Below are 12,653 nucleotides of genomic sequence, written 5' to 3'. Positions count from 1 at the left end.
GAAAATCCACGTTAAATCTTTTCTTTTTTTTCTCTAGTAAGAGCTTTGATATAAGGGCAAACTCTTATTCTTAATGAGAATTTTTGGACTGTTTTTTTAGTAAAAATATTTAAAAATCCTTAAAACAAGATCAATTAGATTGATCTTGTTTTACAAAAAACACTGCATAAGATATTTAGTCTTTTTTCAGAGAATGTATTTTTAACATGTGTATTTTGTATTACAGTACAGGCAGATTTTTTATAGTGAAAACAAGTGAAAAAATCTTGACTGAGTAATCTAACGGAATACGTTACAAATGGCATTTTCAGCATGTATTCTGTAATCTGTAGTGGAATACATTTCAAAAATAACCCTCCCAACCCTGGTGGTAACAACACATGATTTAAATAAAATAATGTTGAGCTTAATTTTGAAATAAATTCAGCTTAATTTCAGTTAAGACAGAAAAACAGCTGTGCCCCAGTGTGCATGGATAAAGATCCAGCACACATGCCTTATATGAAACCACAGCATCAACTACACCATTGCTCTGTGAGAACGAAAGAACAGATATGTTATAAAGAAACAATAGAGGACTTACTTTATAAAGAATCAGAATTAGGCTCACATGACAGTAAAAGACGCCTCTCTCAGGACCAAACTAGGGGTAGTAGTTCTGCAGGGTGGCTGCAAGAGGGAGATGAAAAATTAGTAAAATTAATCAAATAAGAAGTTTTAAGTGGTGGAGAAATCATATCTGTAATGCTTTTGCATCTAAATTATATATACCAAAAGATCATAATTCTTACTCATGCAGCTCTGTATGGAGAGGGTACAGATGGCGATACAAGACGAGGACGTTGCGTGCCAAGCCAACCAACAGTAGGAGTTACTGAGTGGTATCGAATAAATAGCCCTCCGTATGTGTCTATCACGGATAAATGACAGGTGGTCAAAATATAGCAGAAGATATGATAAATCCAAGCAAGGCGTCCAAGAATAGAGGATAAGCTAGACAAAAGGACACAAGACAATGAGGAACTAAAATCTGAACACACTCATAGTCTTCTCCTCTACAATCAGTAAACAATAGCTGCAGAGGTCTGGTCTGGTGATGACGTGATCTACATTAGCATGGGGGTAACCATGGAAACAAATACACTCAGCAGCAAACGGTTTATATAGAACCACAATCAATCCCCCCCCCCCACCACACACACACACAAAGACAGACAGGGATCTTGCAGCAGACACAATCCATAGTGTTATAAAAGGAGAAACACAACATTGCAACATTTACAGGGATTTTGGATAAGCACCTGCCTATAATAGATTTCTCTTTCCACCATTCTAATGAGTTGCAGCTTTATTATATTGAGTTTTGTAGTGTTGTTAGTCTGTATGTGCTATAGCTAAAGGAATAGTTCACGCAAAAATGAAAATTCTCTCATGATTGACTCACCTTTAAGCAATCCCAGATAAATACTGTAAAAACTGATTTTTTTATTCTATTAACTTGGACTTAAGTTGGATTAACAACCGTATTTGCCATTTCAACTCACTTAAGAAAGTTGACTGAAAAGCAAAGATTTGCCAGCTCCCAGGATGCATTGCAGCGAGAATAAATAATGAGGTAAGTGTTGTATTTATTTTTTATTTTTTATTTAATGGTGTTTGGTGAGTGTCACCATTACTGAGCTTTGTATTGAAAATTCTTGTTCCTCTCGTTCAAACTATTGGAAGTCCAGACTTTGCTGGTGTCTTTAAGTTCTTTAATCAGAACTTAAACATCAAAACTGTAGGTGCTTCAATGCATCCTGGTTAACCTTATGTGTCACAATATTAAAGTTATTTAATGATAAATCCAGATTACTAAAATTAAACAGTTTAGTCAATGGAATATTTAGCTGTCTTGACAAAACTTCTTGCAGAATGCAGTGTGCCACAAGGCTCATAAAAAAAACAATGGAGGACAATAAATGCCACCAATTGTCAAGTATTATATTTGGCATGGAAGTAATTTGACATTAAAGCCTTATTGCTTTTCATTTTGGATACATTAGAAGTTGATATCCATAAAGGAATAATTTTTTATTCTCCTCAGCGACGAATTAGCTAATGGTAAATCCACATTTTTATATTAATAGTTTTGATGAAAGAGAACAACGTGAGAGAGAGAAAGAGAGAGAGAGAGAGAGATTACCTGCTTAATAGCAGCTTCACACTATAGGGCTGGAGTTTTATTGTGCTTGCTTGTATGAGAGGATTACACTTTATGCTGGATGAGTTAAATCTGTGTGTTTTTGTTCTGCCGACTGGGCCCAGTATTGCTTTCTCTGCATTGGCATGAATGAGAGCTATCATGGTTTCCAAAGAACCAACCTCTCTGTGTCTCTCTCCTCCACCTCTGTCTGAAACATATTGCTGATGTGATTAGCTGGGTGTATGCATTAAAAAGAAAGAACAAGTCAGAGCCACAGATGGGAGAGAGAGAGTCCGAAAACATGGCCGGAGGATTCTTTTTTAGACCAGTCTCCTCATGCATTATAAATCCCATTGCCTCATTGATTAAAAGCAAACATCCCCTTTTCTAAAAAATAAATAAATAAATAAAAATGAATGCACTTACATTCATTACATTGGTCTAAAATCTGAATAATTCAAACAAACATTGAATAAAACTGAAAAAATAATAGCCCCACTGCTGGTCCAATGCATAGAACCCCCTTCCCAAACACACACACACACACACACAGGATGGAGATCTATCAGGAGAATAGCAGGCACATACCGTAGCTTAAGGGGTGAGATAGCCTACACCTGTTGAATGCAGAGCCATTTAAATATGAAACATCCAAATAAAGCTCCCCCCCCCAAAAAAAAAATCAACTATTGAGCTTATTGAAAATATCCCCTGCGAAAATGAATGATCGGTAAATATGTTTTTCTTCACAATAAACATGAAGACCCATCCATTTCCTATGCAGGTATATCTAAATATGTGGATCAGCCTCCATCTCTGAACAAACACATCAGGGCAGGTGCCATTCTGACAGTCATTATGTACAACAAACATACACCACCATACGTTTACTCATGAGTGTATGAGGGGAGTTATGTTGAAAAGCCTCAGTTTACATGAGTACAGGCACCATACTAAAAACGCCTCGCTCGTTGACTCGCTTCACCCATATAACACTGCGTCTATGTAGTGTCTCTCAGCATCCACCCGCCTCATAAACACGACGCGTGCTTCCACAGCACGAGTACGTGGAAACCCCACACTGAATGATAGTGCAAAGTGCACAGTAGCTATATGGAAAAATACAGATGCGCTCTTACCTCTCAGATGGCTGAAAGCGGTGAAAATGAGCGCGGAGATTCGCGCAACATCATTAATATTCACATCACAGCGCTCGCGTAGACGCGCGTGGAAGAGCAGGCAGCGCGAGACGCTGCAGTCGCTGCAGAGCTGAACAGCGGCCTTCCATATGAGCTCATCTCAATGAGGGTCTCTCTCTCGCTCACTCTCTCTCTTCCGTGAGTATTTTGGTTTCGTGAGATTACTTTTGTATGATTTTGAATAGGTGTTGACGTGTGAGGTATTGTCTCTCGTGAGGTGGACGGTGTGAGGCTTCGCTTCAGGTGGCAGCTGGTGGTGTAACCTAGGCAACGTATCTCGGGGTAGAATGGGGAAGAGGGATGCTGGAGATCACAGTGCACTTCATTGCTCTTTTCTCCCTACAATCCCTGCACTCACATTAACAACTGCGTCGTTTCCTTTCGCAAATGAATTTACTGAATTTACTGTAATAAATCTGCTGAATCTTAATCGGGATTTTTGAACCCCCTTTTTCACCCTTATTTTTTAATAGGTTTGAAAACACATATGCTACATATTCCTTAAAGCTGAATTATGTAACTTTTTCTGTTACAATACTTTCTCCTATCCCAGCTTAATATGAAGAGACAACTATAAGTAGCCATTCATGGTCTCTGTGGTGCTATAAAAATTCCTGTGTTTGTTTTAAAAGACCCTATTAGACCTGCCCCAACAACATTACTCAACCAATGGCATGAGTTGGGGGTGGGACTATCTGACTGTTTGAACAACAGCAGACAAGGCCATTTTGAAAACATTGTTTATTTTTGCAATTCTGTTTGGTGGCGCTAGTGTCACAGAAATGAGTCACTCCATTTTAAAAACCACAGAAATATAGAAAAAACTTCTTTAGACAAAGCACTCCCCATGATGCTAAACCCCCGCTCTCAGTACACAACTGAATCACTGTACTACTCACATTACACAACAAGGTTTGTTGTCATCTGTCGTCTTCTTGTCGTAGTAGTGCTCACACTACACAACAGAACACAGACAAGGTGCACAAACTACAAGATCTTCGACCGAGTCATCCCTGGCCAACAGCAGGAAAAATAATTTGTTTTCTCACATAAATCACACGAGAAATTTGAGTGATCATGAGATTCTACCAGAAATAAATGGGTTCAGCTCGCTGTCCAAAAGTTGATTTTGTCTGACAAACAAAAGACGACAAAAACAGAATAAAACAAATAAATAATAGCAACAATGTTTGGAAAGACAAGGGCAGGCTGTCTGCATCTGTTTTGGAAAAAAAAAATGGAGGGAAATAAAACAGCACAAAGTCAAGTAGAGCATGCAGACCATAGATTTATTTGTTAAAAATGCTTACACTTGTTAGTTTATTACAATAAAATATAATTATTATCATAATTATGGTTCTCAATTATCTCCCTTTTCTGACACACTCAATTCAGGTCTTGGAGTCTCTACTAACAAGCTGATGAGTTGAATCAGGTGTTTTTGATTAGGGAGATATCCAAAATGTGTAGTGTTGGGGGGCCTCCAGGAACAGGGTTGAGAACCACTGAACAACAAGATCATGCGGAAATAATATCATGAATGGCATGAAAATATCTCAGCATCTGTGACAGCTCAAGACTGGCTCAAATCACGTCACTGAACTACTCATACTTGGCGAGCAGTTGTGACCATAGCGAGCACTGATTTGGCGGCGATCCGGCGTTTTTGTCGCAGACCTCATAAATCTGTCTGCGACAGCAAAATCAGACCAAAAATTGTGTAGTGAGAGTGCGGTTTTAAGACCCATTGCAGTGTGCAGACCTCTTTTCAAAGATGCTCAAGATGACCTGCAACAAAGGAAAAGAAGGATCAGTTGAGATTGCTCCAATCAGGAGGCCACAACAATCGAAGTGATCACACAGCACAGGTGAAGACACACAGTGAAGACACTCAGTTCATTAAATAACTCCTGAATTTACAACAAACCAAACGTGAACAATTAGCTACATGTTAAAATATAAAAGTGGCTCTCTTTCATTTGAGTTTTACTGAAATTTCCAAGACTGATTTGAAAACCACGTGAAGTTTTGACTAATGTATTCAAGTCATGTTTTTACTTGTTTTTAGGGGCCAAGCACCGAAGGTATCAGTTAGTATTATTATTATTCTTCCTCCCCAATGGGAGTCTATGACAGCCCATAGAACACTACATAGGGAAATGGTACACTGATAGAGGTGGGTATGAGTAACCCCCATACCAAATTTGGGGTCTCTACGACACACTCAATAGCACCACCAGTTCAAATATTCACTTTTCTTTTGTGCGTCTTTTGAACTGCTTGTCCTGGAAAATGGATTTGAAGCTATATCTCAGCAACCCTTTGTCCTTCTTGAAAAGAAAATTGGTATGCTTCATCAGTACCATGAGCTGAGGGTACATGCAAAGTTTGAAGACAGTGCCACCCTTGGGTCAAGAAATGTGGAAAATGGCTGTTTTTGCCCATAACTTTTGAACCGTATGCCCCAAAATCATGAGCATGGTGTCTCTGATTCCTTGGGCCATGATGATTGTAATGATACCAATTTTCCCATATCGGCCATACTGCCTCTCCACCATATTGAATTTGATTAAAAAGTGATCTGTCTTTTGAAATCATTATTGCATTTGAAAGAAAATTAGAATGCACACTATCTGAGCGGTTTGGAGATAGCGCCACATATTGGTCAAAATGCTTAGTCAATTAAACTTTTTTTTTTTTTATCATTGCTTAGTTTAAGTCTTCAGAAAATGGCAGAGAGAAATTTCTTAATGTTTTATTTATTCATTTTTAATTCTAAGCCTGCTGACTGCTAGCTTGGTATGTCTTTAGCATCTGTAACACTTGTGGCAATGTGGTGCAGTGGTCAGTACACAATACCTGTGCGCTGTGGAGATTGAAAAGTTACTGGTTCAACACCAGTTTGGGGATACTTGTAAACCATTGAGAATTTCCAAAATACATAATGCACAGTCTGTTCTTTCTTTCTGTTGTGATTGATATCAGCCATAAGTCAGCTCTCCACCATTTAATTTTTTTTAAAGTAATGTATCTTTTGAATGCTTTGTCGGATTTTAAAGAAAATTACAGAAAATTTGTCTGCGTCTTCAACATCATGTTCTGAGGGTACCTGAGCAGTTTGGAGACAGCAAATGTCAAAACAAAATGTTTTATGTATCATTGCATCCTTATTCTAAGTCTTCAGGAAATGCTGGAGAGATTTACAAAATTTTTATTCAAAACCTGCAGACTCTCAGCTTGGTATGTCTCTTTAGCACCTGTACATTTTGTGGCAATGTGGTGCAGTCAGTACACTGCAGCTGTGTGCCGTGGACATTGAAAGGGTACCAGTTGGAGCCCAGCCTAAGACAACTTGTAAGCTATTGAGAATTTGCAATGTACATTAAATCCATTCTATGCTCTGTTCCAGTTTTGGTGATATCAGCAGTATCCACTTTCCACCATTTTGACTTCTAATATAATGAAATGTATGTTTTAAACGCTTTGTCAGATTTGAAAGAAGACTGGTATGCGTCTTCAACATCATGTCCTTATAGGGTACCTAAGCAGTTTAGAGACAGCCTACATAGTGGTCAAACTATTTAGTAAACTTAAAACTTTCTGTGTATCATTGCTTTATTCTATGTCTTCAGAAAATGGCAGAGAGAAATTTTTAAATGTTTTTTGTTTAGTTATTGTTTCTTTATTTTATTCAAAACCTGCTGACTCTCAGCTTGGTATGTCCCTTTTGGTGGCTGTTTATTTGGTAGCTGTGTGGTGCAGTGGAACGAGCATCTAAATGTGAAACAATGAGGCATGGGTTTGATCCTTCCCTGAGGCATCTTGTGAAGTGGTGTCAGTTTGCTGTGTGTGACATATGTGTGCTGCAATACTTGCTATTTTGGTGTTAGGCCCCATTGTATATATATTGATCAAACACAACATTAAAACAGGTGAAGTGAATAACATTTATTATCTTGTTACAATGGCACCTGTCAAGGTGTGGGATATATTAGGCAGTCAGTTTTTGAATTTCATGTGCTGGAAGTGGGAAAAATGGGCAAGCGTAAGGATCCGAGTGACTTTGACAAGGGCTAAATTGTGATGGCTAGACGACTGGGTCAGAGCATCTCCAAAATGGCAGGTCTTGTGGGGTTTTCCCGGTATGCAGTGGTTAGAACCTACCAAAAGTGGTCCAAGGAAGGACAACCTGTGAACCGGCGACAGGGTCATGGGCACCCAAGGCTCATTGATGTGCATGGGGAGTGAAGGCTAGCCCGTCTGGCCCAATCCCACAGAAGACTTACAGGGCTTAAAGGATCTGTTGCTAAAGTCTTGGTACCAGATACCACAGGATACCTTCAGAGATCTTGTGGAGTCCATGCCTCGATGGGTCAGAGCTGTTTTGGCGGCACAAGGGGGAACTACATGATATTAGGCAGGTGGTTATAATGTTGTGGCTGATCGGTGTGTGTGTGTGTGTATATATATATATATACATTTCTTTATTTAAGTCTCTTATTGTTACTGTTATAAAATCATAAGTTCCTATGGGGGTTTTACAATGTCTAAAGCCCATTTACACTACCAGTCAAGTTTGGAGACATTTGATGGAGTTTGTTTCTCATGATCATATAGACCTATTTATCCAAACGCTTATACGTTTCATGGGTGAGTTTGAATGAAGGAAAAGCTGACAACAAATGCCCAACATTTGAATGCAACTTAGATGCTGTGAAAGAATACTAGGTGGCACCTCAAGTTTAGTGTGCAGTGCTTAAATCTAGGTAAAGGGAGGCTATTTTGTGTGCATAATTCCTGTACACTGCATAATTCCTCTACTCTTGTTAATTTCAAGGGTTTGATTTTTCTAATATTTTGAAAGCAAAAGGTGTCCAATCTGGTGGTGTGTTTGCAGGCAGCATGTATGAAACACGGCATAGATGAGCTACAACAATAAACTGTCCTTACTGTGTCTTTCTGTATTGTATAGCTCATGATGAACGCTGTTCCTCTGGATAGAAACTTTTAAAAGGACAATGCTACAAATTCTTCTCCAAGCAAGTTAACTGGGTCCAAGTAGAGGTATTGGTTTAGTTGCTGCTCGGTTTTTTTACAATAATAAAGAATGGATTTAATATTTAACATGAGAATTCTGTCTCTTTAGAGAAACTATCAAGATCTTGATGGGAATCTTGCATACTCGCATAATCAAATGGAAAATGACTTTCTGCTGAGTCTTCTGACTGGTTCCACGCATGCTTTGATTGGTGGTCATGATGGTAAAATGGTAAGTCTATTTTAAAGAAAAAAACGGTTAAAAGTGTGTGGCCTATAGAGACTTTGTGTGGCTAGATTGAAACTTTATGCTTTTTAGCAAAGTTTCTAATGAATATGGGTCCACCATAAGTCATAAAGAAATGACAGTATTAGACTCTAAATGGAGTCTAGGGTAATGCACTACTCTTCACTCACTAGGATGGACAATGGTTGTGGAGTGATGGGTCTGTAAGGCTGGCACCAGGATGTCTACACCAAAAGGCGCCATTTCCAGTAGAAGTCAAAGAACTGTGAGAATCAACGTCATAGAACTTTCTCACAAAAGCTGAAAACTACACCACGTGTGATAAATTGCAAATCACCTTTGCATTGTTTTACAAAGCTGAAATCTTCTCCTGAATATCATCACAGTGTTATAAATTGCAAATCACCTTGCTGCCCCCTCTTCTCTCTCCCCCTTCTCCCCTTCAACAGCTTAGGACCAATACAAAGACACAAGATTTATATGTAAAAATATAACAAATACCATGAAAACAAAGAATGCAACTGTATGTGTTTGATATCATTTAAGAGGTCTCTGTGCGACTGGTATAATGGTCTCTTTCCCATGTTGATAAAACTAATGGTGACAAAGTTATAAGGTCTTTGCCAAATACTGCATAATTCTGGAGGTCTATCCCCCTCCTTGACCTACAATTGAAATTATCTCCTGTATGTTAACAAGGCTAAACCCCAGGAAGTCAAGAACCCATTCACCCCCAAATTCTCATTGCTCAAAGGATGATACCATTTGGTACACAATGTTTATTCTGTCTGGGTATTTAAGGAAAGTTGGCAAGAAGCTCAGGGAGTCTGTATTCAGATCTCCCATACTGTCACTGTATGTAGTTCTATTTGCCAAGTATGTTCCTCTGACTTTGTTTGTGTTTGTTTATTCTGATCATATGTGAAATTAGGTTTGACTGAATTCTTGTAACAATGTTTTAAATTGTAACAAAGTCCAAAATCATTTGTGATCAGTAGATTGTATTAAGATACTGTTTGTTACCACAAGTATGAGACCAGGATAAGACCATTACTGAAGCTTAATGATAGAAGAATCCATGTAAGACTTCAGTCACTGCTTATCGTCCATCATAGCAAGTTGTGTGTACGTGTCTAAGCGATTGGTATCATCTGATTATGAGAGAAGCCAAATCAGATGATATTGAGATTACCCTACAACCTCAACCTTCAATATGAACTGAACTGGCTCGCTTGTGACGTGAGATCCTCGTAATTGAAATAACAGCTGGCGTGAGACTCTAAGTGACATTCAAGTACTGATCAAAAGGACAAATGAAAATTAAGATGATTCAAAGTAATCAATAACTTAAAAAGATCAGATTAAAAGAATGATCAGAAGTTAATTAGAGCTGTAATCTAAATTAGAGGTCAATTTAAATTGGAGTCAAATTAATATAAAATTGGAGTCAGATAAAATTAATAACGGCAATCAATTTGTAAAGTGTAAATTAACAATAAGTGGTTTTGGTTCAGCATTCAGAAAAGACAGAACAACGCAGAGACCTTCAAGGGGCCATTTATTGAAGTTCCATTCCGAACCGATAAGTGTGTGCCTTTTTACAGGTCCAATTTTGGCTATACCAAATGATACTGATTGAACAATGTAAACAAAGTAGTAGGTGGAGGTCACAACCTCTGATGACATGGACCAAAGTGTTTAGCAGCAGGTTATAATATTTCCTAGAAGTTCACCCAGGCGATCTGTTACGAACCACCGAAATGAATGCAAAACACCTTTTTGGCCAGATTTTGTTCTAAATGGCGTCATATACACTTGTATCCCCATTTCGTATGAAGTATATCGGGGCCTTAATATTTCATAATAAGTCAATAGACTGAAGCAGACATTGAACTACACATTAGAGAGGACCACAACAGATGGATAGTTTTTCCTTTTCTAATTTCTTTTTTGCCTTGATGTTTAGCCATTGACACACAGTCACTCTTACTACCAGGTTATCAGAAAAATCATTACTGTGTAAGAAATGTGATCAGCAGTAGTATACAATATGTGCTGTCCGAATTATACCCACAGAAATCAAATCTATCTGTTAAGAAACACAGTGGATTAGATGTTAAGTAAATTACACATTACAATAATATTTATTGTTCTTAGTTAGCCTTGTGGCTATTTAGTACCACTCTACATTAATGAAATACCGAGGGGCAGCAATAGCACTTCCACACAGAATCACACTCAACTTACACAACAAGACATCTATTTAAACTTGACTTGCTAGCAATCTTCTTTATAAAAATGTTCTTTGTGTTTTGCCCACTGAGTGGTAGTAATGAAAATTGTAACATTGTTCTTTTCTGTAAAAGACGGCAACATACAATACTAAACAGGATGTTTCCAGCTTCTCAGCACTACATGATTGAAAGATTACTTTTCCATATTTTGGAAATGTCATGACATTTTATATTAGTAATTTGGACTTGGACTAACTTGGCCACTCAGAAAACCAAACATCCGCATTTAACTACCAGACAGTTTTATATCTCATTGGAGACTATTTTACTCTAGTTATTTTTTAGTAAAAAACTGATAATTGCAAGGATTCATACCTATGAATGGAAATAAGCTTCAGCAGTCTCTAAATGTTTTTTTTTTTTTTAAATCCTCATCCAGTAATAATAATTGATTGTGATTGTCGCATCCTAGCCAGCACTGAAAAAGTAACAAGTATCACGTGACAGCACCATCTATGCACTGTTTCGGTAGCGGTCAGGACCTCTGGACAATAATTTGCACCTGATTAATGCTACTGATAAACTTTAATAAAAACAGACCTTTCCGCCATCATTTACTCACCCTCGTCGTTCAAAATCAGTATTACTTTTTTAATCCGTGAAACACAAGATTGAGGGATGAGAGGATCGTGTTTGTGGCCGTCCAAGCTCTGAAAGCACATATAAAAGCACCATAAAAGTCATCCATAACACTCGTGCTTTAGATTTGAATTTTTCTGAAGCCATATGATAGTGTTGTGTGAGGAACAGACCGAAATTTATGTGTTAATTCACCTTATCACTCATTTGAAACTGGCGCACACGCAAGAATGACCTTGTTTACAAGAGCGCACCTGAGATAAACGCTTTGGGCTGTCAAGAGCTGCGCGCGCAGGACGCACTGCGGTGCCAGGTATAAGATTAAACAAGGCAGAGGAAAAGAAATTGCGCACATCGGTTCTTATGTGTATTTCCACTATTTTTGTTGAATGTATTCAAGTGAATGAGAATTGAGGACGGGTCAGTCTTCCACGACCCCGTTGCAATACCATGGGCGCCGACCCACACCCCACACTTTGAGAACCACTGGACTATGGGTAGCATGTAAGTGGGTCTTTGAAAAGCCCAATCAGGGTTATTAATGGCAATGGCATCAGCTATCCATTATAGAGGGATTTCAAAAAGAAGGATTCACAACATATCACTCCAAAGGCCCTGCCAAACAGTCAGATCAGCTCAGATCACATTATATGAGCTATTTGTGCAGAAATGTAGACAATCAAAAGGGTTCACAAACTTTTCATGCAACTGTAAGTTCCTTTTGTTCCAGCTGAATGGTTTAGCAGCAGTCTTTATGATTAGGCACATCAGCCCCATAACAGTGTTTCATTGTAAATGCTTTTACCAAACAGGCCTGTGGGCTCGGTTTTCTCTGCATTGTGTTTCACTGTTCTCTGTGTTGCAAGAGTTTTTCTATTCTTGGGGGTCTCAGTCCTGTTCAGTGAACTATGCAGTCTCATGGGTGACAGAAAGCAAGCAAGAAAGACTAGGGCAAATGTAATTAACTAAACAGGAAGTGACCATACACACAGATCTCTGGTGGTGTTATCTCACAATAAAAGCTTTTTTTAGACTGTACTGAACATGGTGTAAAATACTTTGTAAACTATTATTTCCTCTGTAAGATCTATGCTTGCTAAATGGATATTAAA

The 12,653-nt window shown here is 38.3% G+C and overlaps 1 protein-coding gene and 1 long non-coding RNA gene across 5 annotated transcripts in view; one reads left to right on the top strand and one right to left on the bottom strand.

The window, feature by feature from the left end:
* ptpn5 (protein tyrosine phosphatase non-receptor type 5) overlaps positions 1–3,462 on the bottom strand; it is a 25,184-nt gene extending 21,722 nt beyond the window's left edge. Inside the window, exons 1-3 of one of the 4 annotated variants that reach the window (XM_051654050.1) lie at positions 3,325–3,462; positions 792–910; positions 584–669 (exon numbers count right to left, since the gene is read on the bottom strand). The gene's annotated coding sequence lies outside the window, so the exon portion shown is untranslated. Of the gene's footprint in view, positions 1–583; positions 670–791; positions 1,046–3,324 lie in introns of those variants that run through there. The other 3 variants (XM_051654074.1, XM_051654059.1, XM_051654067.1) reach the window with 3 other exon arrangements.
* Positions 3,418–12,653, top strand: LOC127415352 (uncharacterized). Its single transcript, XR_007892939.1, has 4 exons — positions 3,418–3,522; positions 8,357–8,448; positions 8,531–8,653; positions 8,842–12,653. It is a non-coding gene; the product is annotated as an uncharacterized LOC127415352 (long non-coding RNA).

The sequence above is a fragment of the Myxocyprinus asiaticus genome, chromosome 2 (assembly GCF_019703515.2).
Source record: "Myxocyprinus asiaticus isolate MX2 ecotype Aquarium Trade chromosome 2, UBuf_Myxa_2, whole genome shotgun sequence".
Taxonomy (NCBI): Eukaryota; Metazoa; Chordata; class Actinopteri; order Cypriniformes; family Catostomidae; genus Myxocyprinus; species Myxocyprinus asiaticus.
This window is presented reverse-complemented; position numbering and strand designations above follow the sequence as displayed.